The sequence below is a fragment of the Bacillus rossius genome (assembly GCF_032445375.1).
Source record: "Bacillus rossius redtenbacheri isolate Brsri chromosome 4 unlocalized genomic scaffold, Brsri_v3 Brsri_v3_scf4_2, whole genome shotgun sequence".
Taxonomy (NCBI): domain Eukaryota; kingdom Metazoa; phylum Arthropoda; class Insecta; order Phasmatodea; family Bacillidae; genus Bacillus; species Bacillus rossius.
Genome location: NW_026962011.1, coordinates 17,151,190 through 17,171,262, shown reverse-complemented (window position 1 = coordinate 17,171,262; position 20,073 = coordinate 17,151,190).

The window sequence follows — 20,073 nt, the reverse complement described above, 5'->3', positions numbered from 1 at the left end:
AGATTTCAACAGATGTGATACCACCAGCAGAAGATAGCTTAATGACTACTGAGCTGGATGTGCAGGAAACCACGACGATCGACAATACGACCTCGATGGAGACTTCAATGGATGCTGATTTGACAACTAGCGAACATCGGTGCTGTTACTGCGACAAGATTTTCTCAAACAACAGCAATGCTCGACGACATGAGAATAGAGAATGTGCCATGAACCTATATCGTAAAATGTTTGTTTGTGAGAAATGTCATAAGCAGTTTGCCAGAAAAGATAATATGAAAACGCACATGAAGGCATGCAAAGGTCCTGCTGTTCGGCAGAAAGTAAAGGTTTCGGCGCAACAACGATGCATTGATGTTCATAAGAGTATGCCTGGGGATGGTGCAACTGCAGCAACGTCAGTATCTGGATCGGGTCTGAAAGGTTCGTCTTCATCACTACGGTATCCTTGCAGCTACTGTGATACGTCGTTCGCATTTGCTCATGATGCACGAAGACATGAGCGGAGCAAATGCACGAAGAATCCATCTCGCATGAAGTATCGATGTGATGAGTGTCATGAATGGTTTACTCGAATTGATAATTTGCGACGACATGCGAAAAACTGTAAAGGTGAAGTCCGTGTGCCTACTGCTGAACTACCTGCAGAAATTTCGACTCCTCGGTTTAGGTTGAAGGCTCGTGAGCGTACAAGCAAGAAAACCGATGTGCAGCAACCGATTGGTATGACGTCTGAACAGGAAAATAAACCTAACACTGTGTTCGGCGCATTACAAGTGAACGATAATGGCTTCTACTTGGCGCAGTCTGCATTTCGTGGAACATTGAAGGACTACTATTATTTAAATACGTTAGGTGAGTCGAAAGACATTTGTAATTTTCTTGATGATATCAGAGAGGACATAATCATTCAGCTTACTGATGATGTAGCAACAAACGGACCTTTGAAATATAACTTGTGGTTGGACTGTATATATGGAAAGCCATATCCGTTCGATGACAAAGTGAAGAAGTGTGCATTCAAGACATCGGCTGCAGTAATTTACAGTTCTAACGATGTGAAGCAAACTGTTAAAAACGGTATCCAGAAACTCTGTCAAGAAGAGGTGCACTATGTATGTAAAGGTTCTGGCTGGACTCTGTCTAGTATAAACCGATTGGAGCTAAGAATTATTCATTTCACACCGCTGCGGAACTAAATGATTATAAGATTGCTGGCTTTCGCAAATGATCCTGTAGTAGAATAGAAATTATGTAATAAATATTATGTTTGTAAAAGAACTTGTGGTGTTTAATTCCTCGAACCTGTTACTATTATGTTAAATTGATGTTATATTTTTTTTGCATCGTCCTAGATCGTACCAAGGACCTTAGTCGACCTAATCAATCAGTATATAGATTATAAATTTATTTAACGAATTTTGGAATTTTTCCCGAATTTCTAGGTAAATAATTACAGATTTTCAAGATGGCGGCCAAATGACAAGATGTCGGGTGTCACAGCAATAATAAATGATTACTGCACTCTAGCGGATAAGAATTAAACTAACATGGCGTCAGCGCACTCTCGCCGACGATACACTGATGATGGCTTCCAGCAGACGAGGACAAGATGGCGGACATGACGTCATACTACCTGAGGATATATATGCTTTGAAAAAAAAGTGGTGGGAGTCAGTATGCCTGCAGCCACCGCGGGGGAGGGATCGGTCGCCATTTTTATTTTTTTTGCACTCGTCGGGTTTGAACCGAGGACTCCGAGCTCCGTGTTGTAAATGTTTGTTTTTTAATATTTTATTAAAAATTTTATTATTTAATTTTTTATAATTTTAAAATTTTTTTTTCATTAAAATCGGATAATAAATTTAAAGATGGCGGCCGTAACGGAAATTGCAACGATGACGTCATAATTCAAAAAATGGCGGATAACACAATGCCGGAATGTTCGAGAAAACGAAATGACGTCATCCAAGATGGTGGATCCAAGATGTCCGTCGGGGTCAAGGTCAAAGGTCAAGGTCACATCCTGATAGAGGCTTAACTGAGGCTTGAGTTAAGGATGCTTAAGCCTCTATCAGGACATTTCTAGCCGCTGGGATTTTTGAGGAATAAAACGGGAAATTTTCCCTCGAAACGGGAATTTTTCCCTCGAAAACGGGAAATTTTTTCTTAAAACGGGAATTTTTTAGTCATTTTGAGTCAATTTTGAGGAATTTTGAGGAATTTTTGCCGCCGTGACGTCACAAATCCAAGATGGCGGACACCGACACCACCACCACCGCCTGGCGCCTGATCTAGTACTGGCTATCCTATACTACTACTAACATTTATTATTAGAATAAAGTGTTTACTTTTACATCATAAGTTCGCCAATATTTACAACGTAAACAAGAGTCGACGATCGTTTTTTTTTAACAAATAGCACAACACTTGCGTAAGCACCTTATCAAGTGAAACACATTTTCCGATAATGTTGATAAATAGGTCGAAACACTCTTCTTAAGCAGAACACTTTCGCGCTTGAGGTTTATTTATAAACATGCTAAAACTACTACAATACAGAGGAAAATGCAAGCTTAAATTTCTTTGAGGGTTGTTTTAGACTGGCAAATGTAAGGATTTTATATCTTAAAGAATGTTCAAAGCGGCGGGACTTCCAAAAATGTTTGAAGCTTCAAACCACCTGCTCACAACTTTTTGATAATTCAAAAGGGGTTTGGCGTTATTGCAACGCAATTATTGGCCACGGAATTGGTTGCGACTCTACCACGATACCCATTAGAGGAACAGCAGCATCGGTAGGCCCCGCCCACACCCGAGGGCGTGGTCCGAGGATCGAAAGTCTTGTTGTGGCCGAAACAACATCTGAGACTTCGTTGCCTGTCCCACGATGGTGTTAGCTAGCGGTACCCCGTGCATATTGGATGTGAATCACACAATTCTGTTTGAGTGTGAAACCTAATTATTTTCCCATTATAGTCATGCAAAACTAAAATTTTTCCTATAAAATTAGCTCTGAAAATAGAAAAAGAATGAAATTGACATATTAATGTAACTATTTATCTCTCTACGAAACTAAATATTTAGCATAATTTTTGCTTCGCACAAAACTCCACTTTTAATTTAATGGAAATTTCAAAAGACTGAAACGTAAAGAAATTTTTTTTTTTCGATTAATTTTTATCGTGCAAGTTTAAAGAGAATTCGGTCATAATCAAACAGTTCTTAAACGCCGCATTTCATTTTTCACGTAGTCGATATCAGTTGTTATTGAATAGATTTTTGCCTCTAAATCGTCTAGGACAAAGAGATGACTGAAATATTTTACAGCTTATAGATTTTAAAATAGCATTATATTTTGAATTTGACAACGTTCATACGAACATCTTGAAAATTTAATTACTTCTTTTAACTAAGTAAAAACATAAAACATTTTTAAGCAGGTGATTCAACAACAAATACCATGTTAATATAGGCAGATGTCGTGCAATCTTTAGGAGGAAAATTACTACTGACAAATATGTAGAAATATATTAAAGCTTATTAAATGTCAGAATAGGAAGTTTCTCACTTATATACGTAATTTAAGATACGAAAAAACACAAACAGTATCCATTAATTGGGTTACTCATTACGAAAAAGAAGAAAATGATTTATATAAATTCCGTTCAATGAAGCTATATCTATTTATAGTAAAAAAATATACGCGTAAGGACCACTACGGTTTCCGATGCACACGTGCGAAAGGACCAATGCATGTGATCATTCATAGTTTACAAAAAAAAAATACTTGGTGTGGAATACATGAGTTACCAACAACCTGTGTCTTCATCTTCGAGTTTTCTCGGCGCTGCGCATTGGTGGCCGCATTGGTCAGATTGTCTAGGCAGTGCCAGCGCGACGTTTCTTCATTCCAGTTCCCTGAAGGGCGCACAACCGTCATCGCCCACCCTTCCTGCACCAGCTGCCCCTCCCGCATCCTTTCGACGCAACCTCTCCTTTCACTCTTGGCTCATTTACCGCGCGCCCGTAACACAAACTCCACGGAGCACGAACTCAATTTCCCCGGGCGTTGACGAACCTCTTCCCTTCTCGTTCTAACAACTATTTTTTCCCCCTCGGTCATTCCTTCTTCGTCCTTTCGGACTATCCGCCACACCTCCCGAAATCTACGTGGTGACACCTGCGAGTGACCTATAGTCTACGACATGTAACGTGTCTCGAATTTTAACAGTATTATGAAAATAAGCCTATTTCCCAAAAAAAAATGTCACCCGCAAAGCATCACGTGATGTTTGTTTACGAAAATTGACAATTAAATGAAGTTGTTTACGACAGTGGCAGGAAGAATTGTGGAACATTGTTGAAACTTCTGAGAACTGTCCACTTTGAGTCAAGTCACCTGAAACATACTTACTATGATATTAAGTTTTTCCTTTCACCTTCGCTTCTCACCTTCGTCTGCTGAACCAGCCAGCTCGCAGCCCTGCTGATCATCAATCATCGGCCCCATAACCCCCCTCCCCCAAAAAACCAATCTGCTGGCGATCCATAACGTATTCTGGATCCTGCAGTGGAAGCACGGTGATTACCTCGCCGTAGGTGTCGCCGTCGTTTGGGCCCTGAAGTGAAAGCTCTGGACAGACTCTCGGTAAGACATTAGGTCTATATTATATCTTATTCTTCATCATTTCTTCCTGGAAATAATTTCCCCTTCCACGAAAATTTATTGAGAACAATAGTTGTTCTACTTCAAGTGGTTATCTAATTAACCTGTATGGTTGTATACTGTTATAATTTTATGTTAAAATTATATTACGAAAGCCTTCGAATTAAAATATTTTAACTCCAGAAATGAATTTCTAACAGCATCGACCCAAACCTTTTTCTTCCCTTTTATTTTTTGTATTTATTTTTTTTAATTGAAAGTTACTTTGAGAAGAATTTTGTTGGTTATAATCAACAATTATATATATATATATATATATGTCATATATATATGTCAAGAAAATGATTCTTGAATGTCACTGAAATCCTAAGCAATTTTTATATTTTTTATATATAGCACAACGTTAAAACTAATTTTTATTTGTGAATAATTTATTACTTAATCCATTGTCACTAAACTTTTACTGACAATAAGTAACCGTAAGAGTAAAGATAATTAGTTTGTTCACTTAAAATATTTTCTTTAAAAAGTTGTATTATTTTGAAAATAAAATATAAATTTACCTACATTCAAACCAATGATTTTCAGGTATTGTCTGAACATAATATAAACCTCAATATTTTAATGTTTATTTGTCATTAGGCTATCGACAAAAACAAATACAACATTAATTACGTAAATTATAAATCGCCGTCCAAGGAAAGAAAAAACTTAAATAATTTGCAAGTAGATAATTATATTATAGATTTAGCAACAAAAACATTTTAAATTAGTTTACTATCAGACTTCGGATACTTGATTTTTACCTGGTGTAGTAAACTAACTGACTTCAAGTGCCGTTTATATATTATTACTCAAGCGCTAAGAACGTTGATTTATATCTGTAGTTCATTGTAAAATTCGGTTATTGTAAGAAATTATGCATAGCATTTAGCTTTTTCCACCATTGAACGTTAGTAGTATATAATAGCCAGTCATTCGGCTGGCTTCTGGCTGAGGTGTAAGATGATAGAGAACTGCGTCTTGAATTCTGTAGTCACGGCGACCATATTGGATAACCTTGACCTTGATATATGACCTCAGTCACCATATTTAATCCGCCATCTTAATTTTCACTATTTTTTATACTTCATATTGGTTTCTGAAATATCCCGCCATCTTGTTTTCTAGAAATTTCTACCATCGAATACCCCATACCCTATTGTTGCAATTTTCGTAACGACCACCATCATGAAAATCCATTTTTTAATACCAGACATTTAGGAAAAAAATTAACTCTATGAAAGGATTTAATGAAAAAATATAAAAATTATAATAAAATATAAAAATATAAAATAATGTAATATATATAAAATATTATTAAAAATAATAAAATATAAAAATATAAAAATTCGGATAATCTTGAAAATTGTCCATCATATTGAAAATTCATAAATAGTATACAAATTTAATGGATAAAATTTTAAATGTAAAAATTATATAATAAAATTTTAAATGTAAAAAATTATATAATAAAATTTTAATAATAAAATTTATAAAACGTTACTGGGTTCAAACCCGGTGAGAGCGAAAAAAAAGGCGATGGAACCTACACGGAAGCCAATGGCAGACTGACCTCCCACTACTAATTGCATAGCAGTTTTTAAATCAGCCAGTATGACTTCATGGCAGCCATTATATTTTCGATCGCTAGAGGGTGCTGCTATCATATTAGTTTAATTTTTGCCCGCAAGAGTGCAGTATTCATTATTACTGTGGCACCCGCCATCTTAGCTATCATCTTAAAATTCTGTAATTATTAAGCTATAATAGCAGAAAAAATTCCAAATTTTTTTTTTAAAAATTAAACGTTTAAATAATAATTGATTCGAACACCCTAGTTCCATTTAAAAAAAAATATTTAATTACAAATACTAAAAAAAGTGACAGGTTCGAGAAATAAAAGCGCCACAAAATTACGAATAAATAATTTATTACATAAAATCTGCAAGTACAAAAGTCAAGCAAATAACTAGCATTTCTATATTTTTACATCTGATAGGTACCAACGAATTAAATTGAGGTGGGAAGCCCCACCACTTGAAAAAGGATCGTCCATTTCTTCGTTTGAGAATCTTCTCCATCAAGTATGTATCGGGATACATCATAGGCTGAATCTCTTCGACATAGAAGCCACAATGAATAGGGGTTGTGGGCCAAATATTCAAGGTAGTAGGCACCTATTCACGAACATGGGTCACACGGAAAAGTTCGGGACTCCAATTCGCAGTGAAACTTTTCTCGAAGACTCCTTTCTGCTTAGAGATTTTTCACAAAGTCACCGTCAGCTTTACACTTTTGTGGATCTTACTACTTAATTTTGGAAAACACTGTTCGAAGCAATGATTGTCCTTTACGTTTTTTGGCTTTATTTTTGTGGCAGAATTAACCATGTAATTTTATTCGCTTATTAGTTTCGCCAAGATATCCAGCCAATTGTAATTTTCGTTAGCTGTCAACCGTCACCACATCTTGGTGAGGTAAGTTCTGTTAAACCTTTATACAATGGAGGCCTTGACATTACTATATGATATGTAGGGTAGTGTTTGATGACAAATTTCTTTATCGAAACCTTGAAGATTGCATTGTAAAATTCGTTAGAGAGATTCGTTTGCATGTTCAACATTACACGTCCATCACGCAAAATGTCTGCCGTGGCCTTGGTTACGTCGATTGCAATATTGCATTCTTCGATTTCAAAGGTATGGCTCAAGCAAACTTGCTATACACATCGATGTCCATCATCATGTACTTGAAATCTTTATTCATTCGAGAATTTGGTATCATCCCAACAAGGTCTGCCTGGAATAAATCATCAAGTACATGCACTACGACTTTGCATCGAAGGTATTTTCGTCATGCAGGAGCTTGAAATTCACGAGCGATTCTGGTTCAACTCATTGTATATAGTGGGCTTCCTTCAGTTTTTTGAGTATGGAGACTATTTCGTTGATGTTCGAATAGTTTCCTGCACTAAACGAAGCAAGTAAAAGTCTTAACCTGTCGACCATTCGTCTGGGTCGTCCCAATACACATAGACAACGTTCTGACCACTTTTTATCTTTTTTAAACCTTCGCCATGAACTGCTAGTTCACTGAAGAGATTAGCGAGTATGACGATTTTGTTCATGATCTTTATATAAACCACTTTCTGATCAGTATCGCGAAAATAAGCATGAGTTATATCACAAGTTTCTTACACTATTGTAAATCTGTGTGAGAATAGCTTTAAGGTTCTATGCGAAACAGTCATACGTTCAGAACCGGAGTCCAATATGTTTTGTTCACTTATAAATATATGATATTTCCCGGTAAGCACTGAGAAGCCACCCATTATTTTCTCTGTACACTACGTAGGTCATATCGTTATTCCGACTCGTGAAAGATCTGAAGAAGGTCTGGACTATTACATTAGCTTGATGTCCACGTTTCCGTAAACATTCTTGTGCATAGACTCTGTACTCCTAAAGTCCTATGCTTCAGTAATAGATTCATATTTCCTCTTCTTTGCGGTGGGCATCTCGTCATGATCTTCTATCTTCATGTTAACAGGTGTTTCTTCCTTTTTTTAAAGTAGGCTACATCGAGACGACTAGTGATTGGTTTAAATATCTCTTCATTTTCGAGTTCACGTGCAAGTCTGGCTCTTCTAGCAAGAAGATATTTTTTCACGAAATGACTGTAAAGCACGATGAAGGTCACTGGCCAAGTCCGACATTGTACTGGCTGGAAACATTTGCAAACATCTATTTTATAATTTTATTCGTTCGCAGAAACATTTTCCCTGTACTTAGCACGATCTTTTTTCGTTTCCAAACGTGTAATGTATTCGGGCTACTTTGAAAAGTCCTCAAATCGTCACGTATCTGTGCCTTCGAAACTTCGATCATGTCGCGAATTCAAGAATCCGAGGCTTCCATGCGTTGATCGATGTCTATCAGGTACTGTAGTAATTCATTTTTCACCGTTTCTAGTTTTTGAGCCAGTAGCGAAATATATTTCCTGACATCAGCATCATGAGTGTCGAGAAAATTTTGTAAGTCACGACTCCTACATCGAAATTTCGAAATGCTATGACTCATGTTTGACGATAAACTTATCGAAACCTTTTCTGTACCTGCCTTTATATACAGGCCATTCCTTGACTTTAATTAGAAATCCATGCTCTTTTTTTCCAGCACAAGGAGCACATGTCTTTAAATTCCTGGAAAGTCATGTTGGTGTTAGCGTAATCACCAAAAGCGTGATGTAATTTCAGTTCATCCATGCGGAAAAGTACTATGGTGTTCGCGTTGTCACATAGCAGATGTTTCGGAATACGAGGTAAATGCAGTCTAATTTGGCGTATATGCCTATGTTAAATTCTCTTATATTATGCCTTGCTTCTCATACACATCGTCAAAAATTATCACAGAATTGCTCGTGCTTTACTAGGAGGCAGCACATACGCATTATCGGTAAAATGAAAATACTGCAGACCATCCCCCGATCGTAGAATAGTACTGAGACTCTGGTACTTTTGTTGCAACGTCTTTGAATAGAGGTACACATTTTCGAACCTAAGGCCCTTTTAACGAAATTAAGAACTCTTTGCTGTGTGAAAAATAAGGTAATCAACTATCTTGTGGAACTGCTCTGAAAAGAAATGTCAAAACATGCAAAGTACTTGCTTCGTACACTAAGAACAATGTATATATAGAGAAATGCTAGTAATTTGCTTGATTTTTGTACTTATATAGAGTTTAAGTAATAATAGTTTTATTTGTAATTTTGTGGTGCGTTTATTCCTTAAACCTGTCAATATTTTAAGTAATTTTAATAATTATTTTTTTGGATCGAACTGTGATGATCTAATTAACCATTATTGAAACAAATGATTTTGTTATGAATATAGGAATATTTTCCGAATTTATAGCTTAATATTTGCAGATTTCCAAGATGGTGGCCAGGATTGCAGGCACCACAGTAATAAATTAATACTGCACTCTAGCGGGCAAGAAATAATCTAATATGGTGGCCGAGCCTGCCATGACATCATACTGGTTGACAAAATAACTGCTTTGAAAATAGTGGTGGGAGGTCGGTCTGCTGTTGGCTTTCATGGAGGCACGATCCGTCACTTTTTTATATTGCTCTCTCTTTCTCTGGATTATAACCCAATTACATTTTATGAATTTTACCATCAAACTTTTAAATATGTATTTTTTATAAATTTTAAAAAGATTTTCATTGAAATTGGATAATATTTACGAATTTTCAATATGGCGGACAATTTTAAATATGCAGAAGGTTTTTATATAAAAGTTTTATTGATTAAATTTTTTAATACATTTTAAAATTATTCCTCAAATTTATAGCATTAAACATGGATTTTTAAGATGGCGGTCATAACGAAATTTGCATTGATAGGGAGTGGGGTGTTCGATGGTGGAGAGTTTTAGAAAATTATATGGCGGAACATTCCTGAAACCAATATGGCTGATCCAAAATAGCGAAATCCAAGATGGCGAACCCGATATGGTAAAAACCAAGACAGCGACTGAGGTCAAAGCTCAAGGTCAGCCAAGATAGCTGCCGTGACATCATAATTCAAGGTTTGGGACTCCACCTCCTCACACCTCAGCTTGAAGCCAGCCGCAGACTATTGTATACTACTACTATTGTAGACTACTACTATTGTAGATTACTGTTGGTTTAAAATAATTTAAATCAAAGTGGTGCGATGTGTGCGCATGAACCTCGTGTGGAGATGAACATTCACCGCTATTCGCCGAAGTTCCGAGAAAGCAAACATTCGCTGAGACTCTGTCGGTGTGATAGAGCGTGCTGATGGCCGACGGAAACCAGGGTGGGCAAATCGCCGAGCCAAAATTTCCCTCGCAGAATATTCACCGCCACCGCGTAACGAAACAGTGCTTTGGGTCTCTCGGGCCGACTAATAAAACGCTGGACCGCACCGGTGAATAATTAAGCGCCTTCGTGTGTGGGTTTTGGTGAGGATGGAAGGGGGTCTATTAACCACCCAGTGTGCAACTTCCGCCATGTACCTGTTGAAGGAGAAAGGGGGCGTAAAACGCCGTGAAAGCTTAATGAGGATCCCAGATACACCACGGAGACGACGTAGTCAATCGGGGATGAAGAATGAAGAAGCCTCTGTTGTTAGCGATCTCTTCCAGGAGAGCCACTACAGGGCCGTTAGGGAAAGGGCCCATAGGGGGGGGGGGGCGACCCCAAAGCACCAGGTTTGAGTTTTAAATTTTTTTTGGAACCTGAGTTGACAAGTATATTGCTAATATAATTGATTGAAAATACCACAAGTCATGCGATATGCCTAGATATCAATTGCAGTTATGGCTACGGTACGTTTACAGTCTTTAATTTTTTTTTAATTTGTGGGGGGATGAAAGTTGGTGAATTAGGTACAGGGGAGGTGGCCTGACAAAATCTTTTGCACCCGGGCCTTAAGTTTCTCTCGACGGCCCTTAATGAGGGTTTTCCGTGCCAAAATCGGCAATGTTTGCTTCGACACCAAAACGGTAACCTGCACATAGGTAAAGAAAAATCAGCTTCAACCAAATACTATATTTTTTGTTTTGCGTCACAAATATAAAAAGATGATTTAAACAGATCGTTAAAACCGATTTTGTTCGACCAACCAAATTCTTTCCTGCACTCGTAACTTTGCACTATATATTTAATAAGGTAGACGAAATCAACATCATCACGCAAGAAATTTGGTTGAACCAGCAATTTTTTTGTGCAATAACAAATAAGTTCATTTTTTGGTTGATTGTGTCACACAAATTTTTTCTTCAGTTTTGCGACTTAGCCTGCTAATGAGATTTGACTGGGCTGCGAGTGTCAATACAATAAACGCCCTGTAAATACGTTTCCTTAATAATACTGTCGATGGCCGACATATAATTGAACATCATCTCTTCACTGTGTGCTCGTCATATTTATGGTGTTAATTGAAAGCCTGCCTTCCCTATAAATCTTTGTGTTAACGTGCAGTAAAATGTTAACAGTATTTTACAAATGTAATTTTCCCTACAAATATTTCTTGCATTTGGTATGTTCATTGAACGCTCAGTAAAAACACCGTGCATGTTCCGCATTGCGTTTACAATAGTAGCTGAAAATGCAATGTACGTGACGGTCTCAGCGTTATTCGAATAAAGTTTACCTACGGTCAACTGAGTCATCTGAATTACAAACACTACAAAATAACGATCAAAATATTTCCTTAAAATTAGGTCATAAAAATAAATGGGCGAGTTGTACAAAAAATACCTTTATTCCTTCCTTTCTAAGGAAATAATCTAATTTAAATTTTTGTTTACGAGGACTATTAATAAATAAAATACTGACGAAACATTCCTAACGCTCGGAGAACATGTTTTACAGAATCAAAAACTTAATTATTTAATAATTTTAAATAATATGTTTTTTTTTTTCATTTATTTTGTACAGAATGTCCGCGAACAACAATATAAATGACAATTAATTACGGTTTCGAATCAAATAACAAAAAAAATTATGAAAGTTTAGCCCAAAGAATTTTTTTTCCCCAAAAAAAGTATGTTTCAGTAAATTTTCAATTGCTATCAATCGCATGGATATTCATGATTGCGTAACGAAAATGTTGGTTACAGTTCTAATAATTCGTTGCAAAGAATGAGAAGGGGGATTTTAAAACATAAAAAAAAAAATAAAAATTCCTTTAACTTAAAAACTACGAATTTTTATTTAATTTATTTTTTGTTATCCTTTGTTTCAGAACAGTGTTTAGGTACCCTTTAAAGTGTTTTATTTATATTATTATTTTCATTTATATTAGTGAGCTATATTTCTGCCGACTAGATACAGTTAAATACGAGTTCGTTGTGTGATCCGAAAGAAAAAGCCTTTAGAAGTGAGCTCTGCTAGCCAACGCAAAGGCAAGAGAAGGTTTCGTTTAAGGGGGGGGGGGGAGGGGGGTGGTAAGGGGAGAGAAAGCCAAGATTCCTCCCCCCTCCCCTCCTACGAAAAAAAGTTGAAACGGGGGTTCCCTCCCCCGGAGGCGAACTGGGCTGCGAACTTACAGGCGGTCGCGCGCTGAATCACCCCTGGAGAAGAGGACCAACTCGACCATGAAGAGAGATACGCGGGCTTTTTTTTTTCTTCCCCAAGGTCGCCGAAGGTCGTCGCGACCGGGCGAATGAGATAATTCTCGTCGCTACGAGCCCGAGGGTGCGACACCGCTGGCCCGGGCGTCTGCCCCATTCTACAAGCGTCCGCCGGGCGGTGCATTTCACAAACCATGAGCATACTTCCATCTCTCGTTGTCGATCATACATATACGTTTAATATTAAAAGGTATAATTTGTGCGCTTCGATTGCTTGATGTGAATTGTCATGGCAACAACGGAACTGCAATCTAGGTGAAATAGCTGTTTCGTAGCGGACAATAATTGCGCTGTAATCTAGACCGGATAAGCAGGAAACAAAACGTATCAATGAAGAGCTAAATGCAATTGCAGCCACTTTTTTTTTTAAACAAATATTGACAATCCTGCAAGTATTTTTATTTAGTCCCACGTAATTCCCGAGCGTATTTTGTTTTTTAATCGAGTTGTATTCGCCGAAAATCTGGTTCCAAACTGATTATTTTGTATTTTTCATTATCTGTCTAGCACGGCGCCGTCTGTGTTTTCAGCGAGCAATTTGGTACAGTTTTTGCTACCTGAAATTTTTCTAATTTAAATTCAGTACGTTTGGAAGACGTCATTGCCTCGACATACCCTACCGGCTATAAGGGAGTTTCACTTATCATTTTACGCAAAAGTTCATTGTATATTTTTTTTTCGGGAGGGAATTTTTTTTGCACATCTTGGGTGATCGTAACTGAAATGAAAGTTTGGTTAGGTTAAATAAGCAACATTTAAAATACACTTAAACGGTAAAAATAAATGTTTGAATTTAATCGTGTCCTTGAACCAAAATTATACAGCGCTTACAGTTGATACTATTACAATTTATAACTGCAACATTATTTATATACATATATCTAATCGCTATCTTTGGTTGCGTCTCAATACAGTTAAGCTCTTTATATTTCATTACCTTTACATTTACGTTCAATAAATTCAATAAGATTTTTAATAAAGAGCGGATCCAGAATATAGTTCAGGGGAGGGACAAATTAAATTTTCTAATACCATTTTTGTACATTTGGAATTGCAATATTTATTACATTTTTTTTTTAGTTCAAAAACGTTCTGTTATATACAGCACTGCAGTCAAATAATACTTTAATAAGTTTGGTAAACTATGATAAGGAATTAGGAAAAAATATGAAATTTTTTCGTTGATCAGGAGAGGGGGCACATGCCTCTATGCTCCCCTTCTCTCCTTCTGGATCCGCTATTGTGTTTAAGTACCACTTCCACACAAATGCACATGTCAACGTCTGTAACATGTGGTCCTGACATTTTGTCGATGACATCCTCATGCAGAGAAGACCAGACTCGGTCTATGGCATGGAGATAAGAGCTTACTGAGTGAATTTGTGCAGTCTTTGCCCTGTTAATACTTAAATTCCAAATCACTCATTTTTACCCATTTCCTTATCAAACCATTTTATATTCTGTTGCAATGATTTTTAACGCTGATTCCTTGCCAAGGTGTTAACATATTTGTTTAAAAATACTTACTTTTTTAATGGTCATTTTGCAATATTTTCTTAACGAAATGCTTTTAAGCTATACAACAAATTTAAAGTGTTACCTTTTAAAAAGTTTCGGGTTATTTTTCTAAAAACGTACCAAACGGTCTGCCTTTAAATTTAGAACAGGCATTCACTACAAAGACTAAGACCTCATCGGTCTACATAAAATTTAAAGTTAGTCTTTGGTCGCGAGTAGAGAATTTTGGTTACTTCATCTTCTTTTTTTTTCTCATTTCGTACGAACAGCTGGCTTGACGAAATGAACCCTCACTGACGGTGTAAAGATGAAGGCAATAGCTTAAATAGTTTGCAGTCTAGCTTGCCACCAAATGAAAGTGTGAGATTCCCTCTCTCCTAGGGTGAGAGCAGGAGTTGGAAGATTTCTCCGGGCAGCTGGCACTTTATTTTATTTTATATTTTTTTATGCAATCACCCCAACGAGTGGGCAGGGCGTCGGAGCGTCCAGGACCCTCCCTTATCTGCATCGGTCAGGAAATGAGAAAGCGCGCCCGCAGGCGGGGGTGATACCATACTACATACCCTCCTACCCTCCCTTTCCGCTCGTCATTCCGGCTAGTAACTCAACTAAACACCCCCCTTTCGCGATCTTCATGGCCGAACCTGCCTGTCGAGGTGGCCACGGTGTAACGAGTACCAAAAATATAATAGGTAAAAAAAAAAGTAAAGTTATGATCCATTAACCACTTCGTTCAGCTAAAGCTTGTGCAAAAGGTTCGTAAACGAGCTGGATTTTTAAAGACATTATCTCGAACTAGAGATGCTAAACTGCAACGAAACTGATTAAGCAAGTGCCTTTGGTGGGTAGCCATTAAAGTTTCATTATTGACGGCCGCGTTAATTTACAGTAATACAATATATTTATATAGTTTTAAAATAATTGCATTTTTTTTTAAATCTGTCAAATTAAAACATAATATTTATAGGTCTTTAATATATGAAACTATAACTTAAATTTTCCAATGATTTTACCTTAAAAAATACTTAACTCTAAGTAATACAATATCTTGCGAAAACTTAACGTAGCGCATGGACATTACTACTTACTAGCATAACCAATGATTATAAACATGTTAGGTAAAACATTCCAAATATTTAGAGCAGAAAGTAATCGCACATTAAAAATATTATTCCTTTGAGCACAAAATCGACATTTAGTAGACTTTTTTGATTCAAAAAAATGAGCACTAAGCAATTGATAAGAATTTATTTAACTGATAGTTAAATAACCAAATATTAATTTTTTAAATACTCCCTATTTGCCTTCAAAATAATGCTTATATACTCTTTCTGCATACGTTTTATAAAAAAACTAGATCCTAAGAATAAATAGTTAAGAGGATGAACAAATGAAAAGCATAGTAGTTTAAGGAATAAAAATTTAGAGATTGGAAAGATTAAAACTTGTAACATTTTTAAGTTTTATCTTACATACTTCTTAGGTATTTTATAAGTAAACATTAATAACTAACAAAGGCCAGTGATTAGTTTGATCATTTTCCTACAATTTTAAACTTTAATAGTAAAATTTATATACGTCATTAACATATTTTAAAATAAGTATGATTGCAGTGTTTTAGGGGATTTAATGTTGTTAACAACTCTAAAAATGATATTTGATTGACGTATCTTTACCGAATAGCCAAAAAAATTATGTATTTTAAAATTTCCAAAAATGATTTTACAACGTTTACTACAGTAGTAAAAGTTGGGATGAAATTTCAATAAAAGGTTCTTTACGACCCTTTGTTAAAATTGTTTTCCTCTCCGAAGATTTTTTACTACCGTATTTCTCTCATCATATTCCTACGGCCAGATACAGGAAATAAAGCGAAATAGGATAAGAAAACCGACAAATAATAAAAGTGATGAATTAGGGGAGTGTGTGTGAGGGGAGAATGACAAGGTTTTAATCATTTTTTATGTGCTGGAAATGTTTAAAATAAAATTTACTTTCTGAATAAAACCCAGCAGACTCGAACCGGTTATAATCACTACATTAGCGCACTATAGCATAAATTTTTTTTTTCCCTCGGCGCTTTATTTATTTCTGATGTTTTTTTTTTCCAGTTTGAGGAAGAAGACGTCTTTGGCTCGAACATGTGTGTTTACATGTTTTTCTTAATTTAAAAAGTATGTTTAATAATATATTTATATTTTGATTATAAAATACGGGTTAAATAATAAGTGAGAGGTTATTAGGGAAATGCGTATTTGAAATTAACGTAAACAGCTCACTGGGACGGCCCGTGTAACAGGTTGCTTCTCGAATCACCGACGTAGCTAGTGAACCAGCCAGCCGGAAGACGAACGCGTCGGTGGTATGTCATATTAGACACGGCGGTCACATTGTTCCCGCGAGGTGGTGCCTTTCCCCCCTCCCTCGCTCGTCGGAATGCTAATCGCGCCAAGTGAGGTGTGATATTAGACCATGAGGGGTGGCTATGCCGTATAGTGGTGAGCGAGGAGTCTCATACACTAGCTTGGTGATGAGAAGGAGGATGAAGGGGGGGGTGAGAGCGAAGAATGGCGCCGCATCCCGACTCACCTTTTACCCCCTTTGACCCCTCCTCCCCCCCGTCAACCCACCGCGATCCATCCCTGACTTATCCCTCGTCGCGCATACCTGAGAGGACAACAAACCCCCTGGTGATTATCATTCTGCTCGCGCCATCAGATTTCTGAAAGCCTTCCGCCCCTCCGGAGGAATTCGCTTCTGAGCACAGCCTGACCACGGAGACAAGGGCTCGATCGCTGTGGAATGCATCTGCAGGCTCCTTCTCGACGCTTGCATTTACAAAATATAAGCCTACAAATTTCAAAAGAAGTAATTTTATTACTAACTGCTAAGCACTAATTTCCCCCCCCCCTTTTTTTTATTTTTAAGCCTTTTAAGAGATGACAAAGCTTCAAAAATTTCTCAATTTTTTTTTCAATTATTACAGACTATGATTTGTTAAAATTAATACGTAACTGTTTGAAACCGAGGGGAAAAAAGACTATTCTAAGAAGCAACTATGTCTGTCATAATTATTACACAAGTCCTTAACTGTTATGGTGAACAAGTGCCTATTTGGAGCCGTCAAACGAAATGCCAGAGTTGAACTGTAAAGATATGGTTCAATATTTGAAAAACTAAAATTGCGAGGTCTTATCCCACTAAGATATTAAACAATTAAATGGGATTTACTGAAAATCTCCCTTTGGTAAATATGAGCTTTCCAACCATGACCAAATATTTACTTAAATATGAGGATATCCAACTGCAATTAACAAAACGTTGGTTTTTACATCGGAACAAATATTCTTTATTTTTATATATTAGTGTTGGTGCCACAGAGATGCTCTTATGAAAAAAATTCTGTCCCTATAAAAAACTATTGTTTTGATTGACTTTTAAATTTAAAATAATGATGGGACAAGTTTTTGATGCAGGATATTAATATACATTATTTTAAAATTGCTGAACAAAAATTAAAATATTAAAAACCAAAATTACTTTCAATTGTTTAAAAATATTTAAATACATTATTTGGTGTATTACTGATCAGTCATTTCTGTTGCAATGTAATATTACAAAGCTTTATATAGAAAAAATTTAAAACATACATGCTGAAGAATAACTATTTCAAAAGTTAAATATTTTTCATAAAAGTGTTTGCATAACTAGGGGATAGCGATACTTATAAGACCTGATTTTATAAAAATTTGTAAAATTAAGTAAAAAATATTTTATGAAAAAAATGAATGTGCCAAGTTTTATTTTTAAAAAATATATATAATTTAAACTATTCCGTTCGTTGTTTCTAATATCTTGAACAGGTAAATTTTTCTATATTTAATTTTTTATGCAAAGATGTAAAAAGTAACAATTTCAACCAAACATTAGTGTTATTGTTAACAAAAGTGAGTAAATATTGTTACGAACGCTAGCAAGGCCACGTCACGCGCAGGTGCAGAGCTAGCTGGGCTGCATCACATGCCACCGTAACATGAGATGTGCTTTGCGCACCTGGGTCGCCGCTTTATCTCCCTGCAACCCTCCGCTCCCCCCGCGCGGCAATGTAGTTTGACACCCGAATCGTGCCAGCTGCGGAGTTACGCCAAAACGTGTTTTCAAGAGATTTCTGCCGTCGGGACAGCTCGCGATGACGCGACTGGTCCCGGCCGCTCTCGTTAGTTCTGGAATTGCGCCGGGGCCTATATATATACCCGAGGAAGTCAGTGAGCGGAGAGAGTCAGTTCGGAGTGTTCAGTCGGGAGTTCTTCCGCGGCGGAGTTTCCGGGCGATAAAGTTGCGGGCGCGGCGGAGTCCCGAGCGAAGTTGCGAGCGAGGAGTCGAGCGGATCCTCGGCGAAGGGGAAGTGCATCGGCGGCGGCGGAGTGTGGCGACGGAGTCCCGCGGCGGAGACCCACGAGGGGTGCTGCGGCGAGAGTTGCGCCAGAGGTGCGGCCCAGCGAGGTGTGTGGAACGAGTGACTGGGGAATAGATATTTCTTTAGTGTAATTAATTATTAGCCATTTTAGAAGATTTTTGTAAGTGACATAAGTAGTGGCAATAAATAAAACTGTGTTGTGTAATAAAATCTTTAATTGGGCTATCCTTTACGAACCCGCGGTAAATCGTTACAATATTTACTAGGTATATTAAGGAATAGTTCATTAACAACAATAAGAGTAGTTATCAGTTTTTAAAATGTATTAAAAGACTAATGAACGGAATCTTATTGTGTTACATAAATATAACACAAAGAACAACTGAACACAACTGGTTCCGGTGGTCTGCTTTGCATTTAGGTCTTCGAAAACCTAACCTATAATGAATTTTGTTTCCTAAAGCGTTTGCTGCAAGTTTACAGTAACTAGCGTGCATTGTATTGCGGATATTATGGCTGAGGTCTGCTTAGTGCCTTATTTCGCTAATTTTTTCCTCGCTTCCAGTATGTTTTAACGCCTGCTTCGTCAAAATATTTGATTCTGTATGTTTTAATCATGCATTTTTTCAATGATGAGCTTAGCTTTGCGAATAAGTCAATGACATCATTTTCACCAAAGGTTATTTATTATTCTGCTCGCATATTTAGTTTCCGGATCTCTAATTAAAAGATTCAGATCTCTTTTCAAGAAACTATTCAACAATAAAGGCCAGTTTGTTTTCATGACTTTGGAATAACAGGCACGTTGAATCTTACTGCATGCATGTCTGGTAATAAGACAGAAAATAAACTTACGTATCAACTTATTTTTCAAATCAGTGTATTATCAAACGAAAAATTTAAGTTCTCTGGTAACAGTTTCTTTTTACTTTAATACCTTCTTTAAAAACTGCACCTACAGTACCTACCCCACCTTGATTTTCTCTTATAATTACTTATGCTAAAATAAAATAACATTTGTAAGCCCTTGGATAGCATTAATACTACGGGAAAAGTTGTTTCCGACTCACATCTTGTTCCCGATAAATAACATCTAGTAATATAGAGGCCCAAATTACATCATACGACGTAAAGGCAAGAAATAGGTTATGTTATAAAGTCAGCGTCATTTTTAAGTTAACATAGCAATAAAAATGATTTTTTTACACAAACCTCTAAAATTTATTTTTAAAATATATCGAGATAAAACATATTTTTATAGG